We start from the raw sequence: 13666 nt of genomic DNA, 5'->3' as shown, positions 1-13666 counted from the left end.
GTACGGAGTGTTCCACAAATACGCATTATCAGAATTATCTGTTCATGAGTACCATAATGAAGTTCATGAGTACTAAAAGAACGTCCCTAGCTCCAAAGAACGGCATTTGTACCAGGCCTTTAAAATGCAGGGGGGGGGTCACAATGTACCTTTTATCTTAGGTTTTCCAATTCTAAGAACTGGAGGCACGGCCCTTTATCTTCCTACAATGATACGTGCCTTCCACTTCTAGAGACTCATAACTATCATTTTCAGAGTTCTAGTACGATGTCATTTCAGAATGAACTGACTACTGGAGGGGATACTCATTTGGTTCCTTTTATAGGCAGAAATGCCCCTTGATTTGTCTAGTGTCAGGCTATCTTGGGTTTGTACCAAATTTAAGTTATCTAACTGAAACAGCTTCACTCATCCAAGCAAAGCCTCTTAAAGGTGCCCCGATAACGGGTAAGATCACAGCTTGCCTGTTCACTAGCTTTTGCAATGGTGATACCCAGTTTATGGAACAGGTCTGCCTGAGCCTCCCACAGTCATTCCGCAGAATGTGCAAAACAGTAATGGTCAAGAGGGCATTTTTAAAACGAGATTAGAACAGCAGCAGAATGAACCAGCCCAGAAGGACACCTTTATAATGTAATAGGATTGTTATCTGCTGCAATGATTATTGTAGTTATCATCTATTGTCCTTATCTTGTAATTCATGGTCTGAATTGTTTAGAACTATACCTGGCCTTAGTTCATCACTTGCATCGTTCTCTAATTCTGAATCCTACTCCTATTGCACTATTGGTTGTTTCATGCTAATTGACCTGTTTCATATTCTGTAATCCACCTTCAGTTTCAGCAAAATATGTGGCCTATAAAGTAAAATGAATAAATAAAACCATCTTGTGGAATATAAATAAATGAAACTATATTGTGATGCATTTTGATCACTCATTTCAAGGTAAAAGTAGCCCCCTGTGCAAGCACTGAGTCATTACTGACCCATGGGGGACGTCACATCACAACATTTTCTTGGCAGACTTTTTATGGGGTGGTTTCCCATTGCCTTCCCCAGTCATCTACACTTTACCCCCAGGAAACTGGGTACTCATTTTACCGACCTCGGAAGGATGGAAGGCTGAGTCAACCTTGTGCCGGTTACTTGAACCCAGCTTCCGCCAGGATTGAACTCAAGTCGCGAACATTTCAAGGTACAATTGTAAAAATAGCTCACTCTACAAAAAGACCCAACATTTATTATTTTTCTTATCATAACATATATATATGACGTTCACCAATATACCTTCCTGCAACTTGTGCTGAAAATAGAAATGAGCCCTTGGTTAACAGTAGCATACACTTGATTTTTGCAGCTGCCAGACACTGACTTTGATTGAAGAATAAAATATATTACTACAGAGGTCATCATGTCTGGCAAAATGGTCAAGCTATGAGCACTGAGAGAGAAAATGTACCATCCCTGGCTGCTCTCTGCAGAAAGGAAAACATTTATGGTAAAGTAGTAACACTGATTAATACTGTATTGTGGATTGTATTGTGGGATGGGTTCTCTGATATTTAAGAAATATAATGGAGGAAGCTTTTCCCATTATAAAATTACAGGACTGTGGCTGCATTCACATGAAGGTTTCTCTCTCCTCTGGCATTCAGACATCAGCAGGATAGAGAGCTGGAATGCCCATATACCCTGGTTTGCTCATTGTCCACTTTCTAGGGGTTCCTTGTCCTTGCTAAGTTTTTCTCAAACCTGTTTTCGTACGATCTTCCTGTAACGAAGGCAGTCCAAATGCATTAGCAAGCCACCCGGATGGGAAGATGCACGTGTGACCCTATTACACACTGCCACAAACCTCCTTTTAGTTTCTGGGCTACACAGGCAATCCGGGGGGGGGGGGTCACCAACCATCTAGTCTCTATATATCAGGTTGAAAGCCCTGACCCTAATACGCACAGGGTCCCCTCCCTCCTGTTCCCTGAGTCTTCACCAAACTGGGCAGCCAATTCTCTAAATTCAGCCCTCCTCACTCATAATTGTTACTGGAGTAAATTCAACATTGAGATACAGTTTGTTTAATAAGCAAACTGTTGTTCTCCAACAGTTCCTGCTGAGAATGGTTACAAAGTGATATTTCACTGCTGCTTCATAGCCTAAAAATCCATCTCCTCAAACTCACAACACGGACCTTTTTCTGCATCCTGCTCCTCTCTAAACAGACAGCTCTCCTCTTCATGCCCTGGTAACACTTGAACATAACCCTTTCCTGAAACAGGAGGGCTATCAAGGGGTTATCTATAATCTCCAGAGCAATCTCCATAGCTCCTTGAAGAAGGGAGCACTAACTCGCAAAAGTTTACACTCTGAAAATCTTGTTGTCTCTAAGGTGTCACTGTTCTCATATCTTGCTGGTTTAAAATGAAAGTGATGGGGGCTCAATTGGGAGCTAAACCTGAGCTCCAATTAAGGCCTGTGTCCTGGACACACTCCCAGAAATATTCCAGTACACCTAAACAATTCAGAGTAGCTTCTTAAAATCAAGTTGAAAAATGATTTCAGGGTTTAGTGCAAAATGCCCCCAAAGTGTGTATGTTATGTATTCAGTTAAATATTTCTATTCTGCCCTTCCCTAAAATGGCACTCAAACTACTCTGTTTTCTCTTTAAAATGCTGCCATCCCATATCTTTAAATTGCTTTATGATTCAGCATCATTGCCTTAAGTACAATGGCTATATTTTTACACCAGTGTATGCATTATTAACATACACACAATTTGGAGGAACAAAGTAAGACTGAAATGAGATGCTATCTCAAAGAACATTGTTTCTAAACATCAGGACAGAGAGACAGAAGTCACAGATAAGATGTATGCAGGAGAACTACACAGAAAGACCAGTTGCATGATTCCCACCCAACCATCTACCCCCACCCAGTAATTTCCCCCCAAGTGCAAGACATCCTCAAAGGACTCCAGTCTGAACAGAGAAGTGGTGGGAAGAAGCAGCTGTTTAACCTTTTCTGTAATTTGCTTAAAAATCACCTCTTCCCTCAAGCTGCTTTTGCACCTCAGCAAGTGGGTGAGGACAACTTACGGGTTCCCCATGTTTTGTTGACTATTGAATTGTAGAGCCCCGTGGGCACAAATTAAGGGTCTGAGCTTTGTTTGATGGTGAAGAATCAATCCCCAGTTGTACAGGGTAGGGTTTCTTCTGCTGGACCAGAGGCGTTATGCGTAAACAAACTGCACTAAAAAATTTTCACCTACCCTATCTCTGATCCACAAACAACTCAAGCCCATATACTCCATGCTCGTATTCTCATTTAACATGCTAATGACACCATTCAGCAACCAAGCACAAACCTGATGCCACTGAATGTTAAGGATCATCTGGATAGGTGGATGAATCTCCCTACACCAATTATGGAAAGAATACAGCTTCCTAAAATAAATACCCTCCCTAGTCTCTTATATCAACTACAACTGTTTCAGAAAATTTAAAACCTCACACTTTAATAAGCTCCACAAGACCTTTTCAAGGTTCATTTAGTAGGCAAAAAACAAGAATTGTCATTAAAAATGTATAGGCCCATTGAGACATGGGAGAACTAAATCTCCCTAATGTTAGGCTATATTTCTGGGCCTCCCATATGGAATATCTGGCAGCAGGGTCCCAGAGAAACCAAGGGCTTCAGTGGCTCCAGATTGAACAACAGGCAGCAGTCCAAATTAATCTGGCAAACCTCCCAGACAGTATAATCCTCCAACCACTCAGCCAATACAAGCTCTACTGAAATGAATGGGGCAGCTCTGTGAGTAGGAAAACCACAGTTTCCAGATGTGCAGGTATTCACCTCAAATTAAAAGGAAACAGATTAGACAGTCCATATCCAAATCTACGTAAAACACATTAAAGGTATCTTTAGGACCACATGGACTGTCAGCTACAGTTGTATTCTGTAAGCAACTACACATGAGTAATCCAATTGGAAAACCTGGGATTATAACTTGTAACTTTTTAGGCCCGTGTTTCTTGATTGCAGCTGCAATCCTATTCACGCTTGTCTGGGGGTAAATGCCACTGAATAAAGTGGGACTTATTTCTGCATAAGATTGCACTGAGCTTCATCAAATTTTGTCTACATCATAATGGTTTAAGAACGGCAAATTGCAAATGATTATAATATGAAAGTCCAATATTATAAAAACAATTTGGGAGGTACTGTTGAAATGGTTAAAACATATTCCTGACAAAATCAGTTTTTATTTCAATGTATTCACAGGAGAAATTCCCCCATTAAAAATTAACACAGTTAAACTGAATTCTGTTCCAGTGCTCCCTTTGGAACCACTATTTTTATCTGAAGTAGGAAGACAGGATTTACTTCTTTAAGCTCTTTGGCCTTAAAACCGCTTTCCTCACACATAGCCAGTCAAAGTCATCACAGTGGACAGAGGACATGTCTTTCCAGATCACAGAAAAGAAATGATTGAAGTCCAGGGAAAATGTATGACAACCGAGTTAAAATTAATTCAAGGCAAATACAAGGTTACATTCTATACGTAAGTTTTATTTCTCCGTGGCTATATAATAAAGTACATAAAAATTTAACCAATTGTCTACAAGGAATACTTTAATCCTTTTCTCCTCCTTCATTTTCTCTGATAATGCCCCCTCTTTCAAAGCTGGGAAATTGTAGCACTGTTGGGAGCATCCACATTGTTTATTATGTATTAATTGGGTTGGGGAGCTCATGTATACAATCCTTTTACAGACAAAGTATTTTTGTAATATTTAGCCAGAAACATGCTGTGCATTTTCAGTTACTGATAATTCACTAACCAATAATAATACAGATAATTCACAAATCAATAAATCTAATTCTCAACATGGCCAACTCTGTCGATGCTTAAATTCAGAGACCGGAGCCATGAACAAACCAGACAGGTATTACTACAAACCTGGCAAACAAACCAGGATTGCAGAAAAATCTGAAATCTAAACACCGAGAGAGAGAGAGAGAGAGAGACATATGGAAGTTAACCCACCTCCCAATAACAGAAATGAATGCTCTATGAGTAGTGATTGTGGGGCTTGCAAAACAACCTCAACTGTACTGCCAGCTTTCAAGTCTTTGTTTCTCTCAGTAAAAAGGCAGGGACCTTTCCAGGGACGTTTTGGCCTTTCAAGGAGGACACGTTAAGGCTAGGCCCGGGAGCAATTCCTGGAAACTTGATACCATGCAATCTGTGTGACTCACCCAGGCTTGGCTGCTTGCTACTGTTCAACAGCTGCCACCAATGTAGTGTAGTGGTTTGAGTTTCAGACTAGAATCTGAAGACGCAGGTTTGAATCACCACTTTGCCATGGAAGCTTACAAGATGACCTTGGACCAGTCACACTCTCAGGATTGTTGTGAGAATAAAACGGAGGAAAAGAAAATGAAGCTACCCGTTTTAGATTCCCATTGTGGACAAAGTTGGGGTATAAATGAAGTAAATAAATAATATAGCTAAAGATAGAAAACAGATACAAGGTAGGTTGGTTGGTACATGGAAAGGACAGAGGCAAGTAGGGAAAGGTAAAATAATATATAATAATAACATTCAATTTATATACCACCCGTCAGGACAACTTAATGCCCACTCAGAGCAGTTTACAAAGTATGCCGCTATTATCCCCACAACAAAACACCTTGTGAGCTGGGTGGGGCTGAGAGAGCTCCGGAGAGCTGTGACTGGCCCAAGGTCACCCAGCAGGCTTCAAGTGGAGGCATGGGGAATCAAACCCAGCTCTCCAGATTAGAGTCCCATGCTTTTAACCACTACACCAAACTCAAAAAGGTGAGGATATGAGGGCTGAGACTGCCATGAGAAGGGAAAGAGGAAATATTGTAGGGAGGGGAATACAAGGGAAAATAAGGTGCCACCGCAAGTCCTTGCCAGTTCAGCTACTGCACAACTGGTGGCCGAGCCAGCACTGGGTCCAGCTCAGTGGCGCTGCACAATTCAGCCATAGTTTTCAGAGGTGGAAGCTGCCAGGGGAAGGAAAGAAAGAAAAAGATGGGGTGCAGATAAAGATAGGTTGGCTGGTGGGAAGAGGAGAAGAAAGCAGGGAAAGAGACTATGGGGGCTTTCAGGGAAGAGAAATAATAAATAGTGGGGGGAAGGAAAATGTAATGCCCCCTCCCCAATTCTTTCCAGGTCTCCCTACCTGTTACTTCTATACTTAGTATATCAGCATATAATTTTGAAGCCATGAATAGTCGTGTTTAATTAGCACCTTTAAAATGCCATTGTTTTGCTCTCCTTCCCAAGTCAATGGGCTTAGAAGGGTATAGCTCTGTCTGGGGTTGCAACAGCATGCTGCAATTGCCTTACATTGTGATGGATATCCTACATAAGCTATGCTAAAGTTTGCAGTACTAAGAACAGTAACTTGGAAGTAAATTCAAAGGCATTTACTTCTAAGGAATGATGCTTATTTGTTACTTACCCTATTTACCTGCATATAGTCCTCAGAGCATCTTAAAAAACAACACGTAAAAATTCAAAAGACAGAACTTAAAAACAATAAAAGCAACAGTGAAACATCAATAATACAACACAAGACTAGCAGCAGGACTAAAATTGTAGGTATAGATCTAATGAATCCTTTCACTTAATAAAGATAGTTGCATGATGGCAGAGCCATTTGAACGTATCTTCCCCCTGCCTCCCCTCACACACACAACTTTCTGAACAGCACAACCTGAGTTCCTGGGATATATTTCAGTTATCCTAGGATGTGAAGCAAATCAAATTATCCCCTCATAGCAAATGCAAGTGTGAGAGAGAATGGTTTCCCAAAAACATCTTATGAGTCACTGTAGATGCGAGATTTGAATCAGGGTCTTCCCAAATCATAACCACCCTCATTACAGTAGGCGAACATTCTATATTGCCAGGGACCCACAATTTGTCAGAAAAAGCTGTGTTTGTTCAAAAGCACTTTCAGCGTTCTGATGTAGCACATGTGCTAAATGAAAATTGTCCATCTGAATGCGTCTGAAGTTGCTATCCTACCAGTTTAACTGAACCCAGGACTAGAACTATTTGTTTCCTCCTAATCTTAAAAACTTTCATTGTTTAAAATGGAACTGTACAGGAACTACTTAAATATTTAGAGCTCTTGCCCCGTCTCAGATGATTCTGAGATATGGCTGGAATGCATGTATCTTTCTAGACCATTTTTATCCCACCCTTTCTTCAACAGATGCAGGGCAGCATACATGGTTCTCCATTTTTTCATCACAACAATTTTGTGAGATAGGCTATACTAAGAAAGAGTCACTTACTCAAGGTTATCCAGTGAGCTTTAAGTTAAAACTATACTCCATTCTTCTATCCAAAGGGGCGGGGGGAATGACTTCTGGAGCAAATATAAACCACAATTGTAAAATAAAATATACACACATTAACAAAATGCCCTTCAGTTTTCACCCACACACACACAAACAATAGCATCCCTACTTCTAATAAGTCCTATCACTTTGTTTTACCATGCATATGGAGAAAATGCAGTACGTGAGACCCTTTCAATATATGAAATTACCATTTTTTATCTGAAAGGGATAACACCCATCTATTCAGTCTTGATACATACCTCCCACCAGAATCCTGTTTCAGGTTCACACATAGTGTGATTTCTCTACACATGTGGTAAGGGTGACTAGAAAGGACAATAGTACCCTGGCCAGCCCCCGTTTGCATAATGAAAGCCACACAAGGCCACCCACAGACAAGGGATGGTTGTTCACCTATTTTTCTCTACAGCTATGCAGAAAAATATGCGGAAAATGGTCTCATGAAGACTGAAAATGCTCAAGAAGAGATAGAATATTGAAGGCAACTGAGTGACAGGGGGAGGGGTGAATTAACCACAATTAGATTCTCTAAATTCTTAGAGGCTCAAGACTCTAAGAGAATCCTGAAAGGGAGGATTTGGGGAATGGGCTGGGATTGATAAACTGTCCATCCCCCCATGCTTCCTCAATAGCATCCAGGTTTTGAAACTACACTTACCCCCAGACCAACCAAAACTCAAGAACCTAATCAACAAAGTTGCCTTAAAAATTCCAAAGTTGCTGATAAGTCTTTGAAAAGTGAGGGCAAAGCATTACACATAAATATGAATATGAAGATATAAGAGAATGCTGTGAGGCAACTCAGTGAAGTAAATAAACAACCCCAAATCAGTTTTTAAATTTTTAAAAATAATTTCCCGTATCTTTAGTAAAGATAATGTATTTTAACTACACATCTTCCTTTAAATATAAGGACCAACAGGGTCATCCTGAGCTCTAAAAATGTTTCTCAGAAATGAGTCTTTTTACACATTCAAGCTGTAAAGATAGCTGCTTGTCTGTAGATGGCATCCACAGACTCTGAAGACAAGCAACTGTCGTGCTATTAGAGATTTTTACTATCCGTCTTTTTTATTAACAGCTTTTGGAGGGGGGAGTTTAAAATTAGCATTCATTTCAGAACAAAAAAAATTTAGTGCATGGCATTAGCATTTGTTGTGTAGGATCAGGATACAAATGCAGGTTATCAGCTCTGTACTAATACTGAAGACAAGGAAAACCTTCAGTATTAGCACAGAAAGAATAACCTACTGTAATGCTGTATTTGTCAAAAATATTCTGAGCAGTATATAATTTACATTTGAATGGGAAGGTGTGTTGCGGAGCGGGAAGAGCCTTTATTCATCAAAACTATAATTTCTGCTTATAAGACTTTGCCATATTTAATATAAAGGTGACAGATGACAGAATGGTCTGTGGTGGTGAAGCGTATGCCCTTGGTTACAGGGAGTGACTTACAAACACCATTTATCAACTTTATTGGGAGTTAGGGAACCATCCTAAGATGGTCTTCTCAGAAGTAAGATCTTGTTATTCAATGGAGCTTACTCTCAGGAAAAGTCCTTAGAATTGCACCCTAAATCACTACAGGTTACTGAATATAGTCCTGTTTACAATACTGAATACCATGGAAGATGGTTCAGAAGTTGCAGCGAGTGCAGAATGCTGCAGGTAGCGGGTTGGTCTGGGCCAGCTTTCGAGAACGTATGACCCCAATATTAGAGCAACTACACTGGTACGGATCTGCTCCCACGCACAGATCAAGGTGCTGGTTCTACCCTTTAAAGCCCTACATGGCTTGGGACCAGGATAGCTGAAGGACTGTCTGCTCCCATATGTTCCTGCCTGGGAGTAAAGATCACAGGGAGAGGACCTCCTGACTGTCCCATCAACCAAAGAAGCTCAGCTGGGGGGTATACAGGAGAGGGCCTTTTTGGTAGCAGTTCCATAATTATGGAACAATATCCCCAGGAGGTGTGCCTGCCCCCCATTTTATCTTCAGGAGGCAGCTGAAGACGGTTTTATTTAGGATGGCTTTTGCTAAACCACTAATGTATTTTCACTGTTTTAAAATCTTCTTTTTTACTGTTCTTATATTTATATTAAAAAGGAACCCCAGCCACCTTGAGGTCCTTTTTGGAGGAAAGGCAGCTAATAAATGTTTTAAATAAATAACAATAAATACATGCATCAAATGCAAACATAACCCCATGACCTAGTTAGTTTAACCCAGTAGGGCAGAGTCAGTGTTTGGAGCTGAGCAGCTGAGAAGGCTGGTTGCAGAGGAGCATGATAAAATTTTGTGTGCCCTTATTACCTTGAATAAGGTAATGGGAAACGTATGTGAACAATAGTGAGTAAAAGTTGTGTGTGTGTGTGTTATATTTAGTTTGGTATTATTACCGCAATCATATTATTGCAGGGCTGTAATTCCCAGCTAAAAACAGAAGCATGGATTCCAGTTTGCTCCATAATCAAAGAGGACTGTAGCAAAGGACTCTGGCATTTGGTGGGACCTGAAAAGTTGGACCTTGCTTACCCCTGAAGTGGTTTCAAAAGACAACCAGTTACTTGGCTGAATTTAAAGACATTATTGGCTGCAAGTTTCTGTTCTTTGTTGCACCTATGAGTTTGGTTAAAAACATAATTGTATTATGTTGAAAGGTTTGGTTTAAAAAAAAATCCTTAACTTACATTTGTGTTGCCAAGTTTGGTTCATAAATTAGCCCCACAGAACCCAAACAAACAAAAAAGAAGCTGTACAAACAAAGCAGAATGCAGTTACTTTAAAGGAATGGACAACTAATTTGGAAAGGAATGCTACGGACTCTAAACACTGCTAAAATATTGTGGCTTTACTTAGCCATTTTTGCATTCTCGTTAATAACATAATATGGTGTAGTGGTTAAGGTGTTGGACTAGGATTCGAGAGAATGAGGTTCAAATCACCACTCTGCCATGAAAGCTACCTGGATGACCTTGGGCCAGTCATACACAGTCTAACCAACCTCACAGGATTATTGCAGGGATAAAAGAGAGGACAGGAGAATGATGTAAGCTACCTTGAGTAAATAAATAATAAATAAGAATACTCATAATAGAGAACTAATCTAGCATAGCAATGGCAGAGTTATTATGAATCAGTATATACCATAACTGTGCAGAAAATTACTTGGCCTTAGAGCCTGCCCTTCTCTTTTTAAACCAAGTATAACTCTAATACAGCTAAAGTTGAGTATCTAATTTAGAATTGCTCCAGTAAAGCAAAACCCTCCTTGAAAATTCAATATTCATTAGATTAGGAATTTCAGACTCTGTGGAATTTTGAGAAAGAGTTTTAGAATTTTTTTTCTACGCTGGCAGAGGAAATCTGTTAGAATGTAGATTTGTGAGATGGGTTTTGGATTTTTAGAGGCCCCCTCCTTCTTGCATATTTTAAAACATGATTCCAAAGAAATGAAATGTTTGGGAAAGAGAATGGAAGATTCCACTTTTTGTAGAGGATACAGAAAGGGAAAAAAACCTTTCTTATACTACTGTAATTTTCAAAGCTTACTAACATTTATCTTGTCGTAATGCATTGTGCTGGGTTCTGGGAAGTGGCATCACTCCCAGGAGTGGCATCACTTCCAGGAGTGACATCATCACACATTTCTGGGAGCGCGCACACACTTCACATGCACACATGTGATAATAGTTCTACCACCTCTTTCCCCCCCAAAAAGCCCTGAGTAGTAGTGTCTTACTATGGAACCAAATAATTTCATAACTAGTTTTATCTAGGCTTGGGACTAAATACTGGTCTATAATAGAAGATGGTTTCTCCAATTAAGCACTACTGGCCAAAATCCATTTCAAAACCTCTGACTTTTACCTTCCCTAGAAATCTTACAATGTAAAATCAGCATGTGACTCTTATCTTAAGAAATCAGGAAAATAGGAAAACAGTAGTTAATATATTAATATGTTAATTGTGTGAGAATGGATGAATACGCCCCTTTTGATTGTTTTTTGTTTCCATATATTGTCATTGTCTTCAGTCATTTTTGGAGTTTGCTGTCAGGGCTTGTCACTGCCGCCGCTGGGCAGGGCCCCAGCTGGGCCGGCCCTGACATCAGAGGGGTGCCAGGGATGCTGCAGGACCCTGCTCTGTGGAAGGAGGGGCAGTATACATCACCCTGGCTCCCTCTCAATCCACTCGCTGGCCTGCTCAACCTGGTCCGCTTACCCTCTGCGTCCTCCATCATCATCTCCTCCTCCCAGAACTCTCCTCCAAGCCTCCACTCTCACACTGCTCTGCTCTCACTCCACACCATCTCTCCTTACTCACACCCACCACCTCAGAGCTCTTCCCAGCCACCTTATATAGGGTTTCCTTTCCCCGCCCCGCCCTCCTTCTAGACTTGTTCCCTGTCCTGACTTGGCCCAGCTGTGCCTTCCCTCAGGTGTTTCCCTCCTACCACTAATCCCTTCTTGGCTTCCTTGCCTTACTGGCAGGGTGGGGTTGAATGCGAGCCATCCCCAGCTGAGGTCTCCTTGGCCTTGCTCATGAGGAGCTGCCCCAGTAGGCCTTTGAACTGCTGAGCTAGCCTGGCCTTGCTCACGAGGAACTGCCCCAGCCGGCTGCTGTGCTGCTGAGCCTCCTTGGCCTTGCTCGTGAGGAATTGCCCTGGCCAGCTTCTGGGCTGCCTGCTCATTGCTGCTGGGCGGGGCTACCCATCTCCTACCCCAGAATGCCTGTGGCAGCTCCACCTGGAGGGGCTTGGCTCCTAGCAACTCCTGAGCCAGGCTACTGTCCTCTCGCCGGGGCGTGGCTCTGGGCTGTAGTGGCTGCTTCTCCTCCTTGGCTGGTAAGGGCTCTGGGTCTCTATTCCCCCTGCCTTGGCCCTTTACCTCTAGCCTGTTTAGCCCCCTCTCTTCCCCCTGGAGGGTGGGACTAGCTGGCCTCTCCCTGCTCCCCCCAGCCTTCTGAGGCTTTGGCCTTTCGCCCCTTTCCCCTGGAGTAGGCAGGTTCTGGCTTTGTTTGCCAGTCAGAACGGTTGAACTGCTGTCTCCCGGCTGCCCCCCGCCGCTGCCTGCCAGCAAGTCCGGGGGCTGGGCTGCTGACCCCGGACATTTGCGTCTCAACTTTTTTGGGTTACCTAATCAGTTTTGGTCTGCCTCTTTTCATTGCCGGTATTGATGATTTGTTTCATTTACATGTTTTATGTCCTGATATATATAACAAAAGTCATTTATATATATAATGTACATACAATGTTGATTTACTGATGCACAAATAATATGGAAATATGTATTACAGAGAAAAAATTCATTACAAGGAAACAGAAAATGGTACAACAAAAAAGACTCATGGGTTCTGTAGAATCAGAAGGGATAAGAAATCCAGTTGCATCTCTACTGTTATCTATGATAGTGGAATGAAACCTTTGTGCTTGAAATTAGCAAGCTACCATGCAGTTCCCCTGATGAAATGGCATTTCCATTTACAGAAGAAGAGGTCACTATTGCCATCATTCCACCATCCCACTGCAGATCCCCATTTCCTCCTGCTGTCCTGAGGGTCTGCTAACTATCAAGAATAAAATGGGGGGGGGGGTGTCAGAGGGCTGTAGTAGGAGAAGGAATTGCATAAGTCCCACTCTGCAAAGTCTGTGGATTTTGGGCCCCATGCCAATATACCTCTGAACCAGCCAGGGGCAGAGAGGAAAAGCTACCACTTTCATGCCTTGCTTATGAGCTTCTAAAGGCATCTGGATATGGCTGCTATTTGAAACCTAATGGCAGACTGAAGGATGATGTCTTGACCCAGCAGGGCAGTTATTGCACTGTTGCCACTCTGCTTTCTGTATGTGAAACATGGCAACAGCGTTCAAAGGAGCTGCCAAAACACTCAGTCTGTGTCAAAGAAGCCTGAATCAAAACTAAACAATTTAATTTATATTAGGGTAGGAGCAGGTGATATATGCCCCACCTCGCCCGCAACAAACCCCACAATAAACCCATGGGGTGATAGCGCTTTAAAAACGGATGGATTTTTTTTTTCAGGCAACAAAACTAAAATACCTTCTAGAGTCATACAATGGTTATCCTGGCTCTAGCTGATATATCTTTCTCTTAGTGTTATGAACATGTGGATTTGCCCCATACCGAGTCAGACAAGTGGTTCATCAACATAATCCAGTATTGCCTACAATGATTGCTTGCAGTTCTCCAAGGTCTTTGCCAGCCTTGCTTACCTGCTTTCCTTTTAACAGAAA

Source organism: Eublepharis macularius, chromosome 6 (genome assembly GCF_028583425.1).
Source record: "Eublepharis macularius isolate TG4126 chromosome 6, MPM_Emac_v1.0, whole genome shotgun sequence".
Taxonomy (NCBI): Eukaryota; Metazoa; Chordata; class Lepidosauria; order Squamata; family Eublepharidae; genus Eublepharis; species Eublepharis macularius.
Note: the sequence above shows the minus strand (reverse complement) of the source record.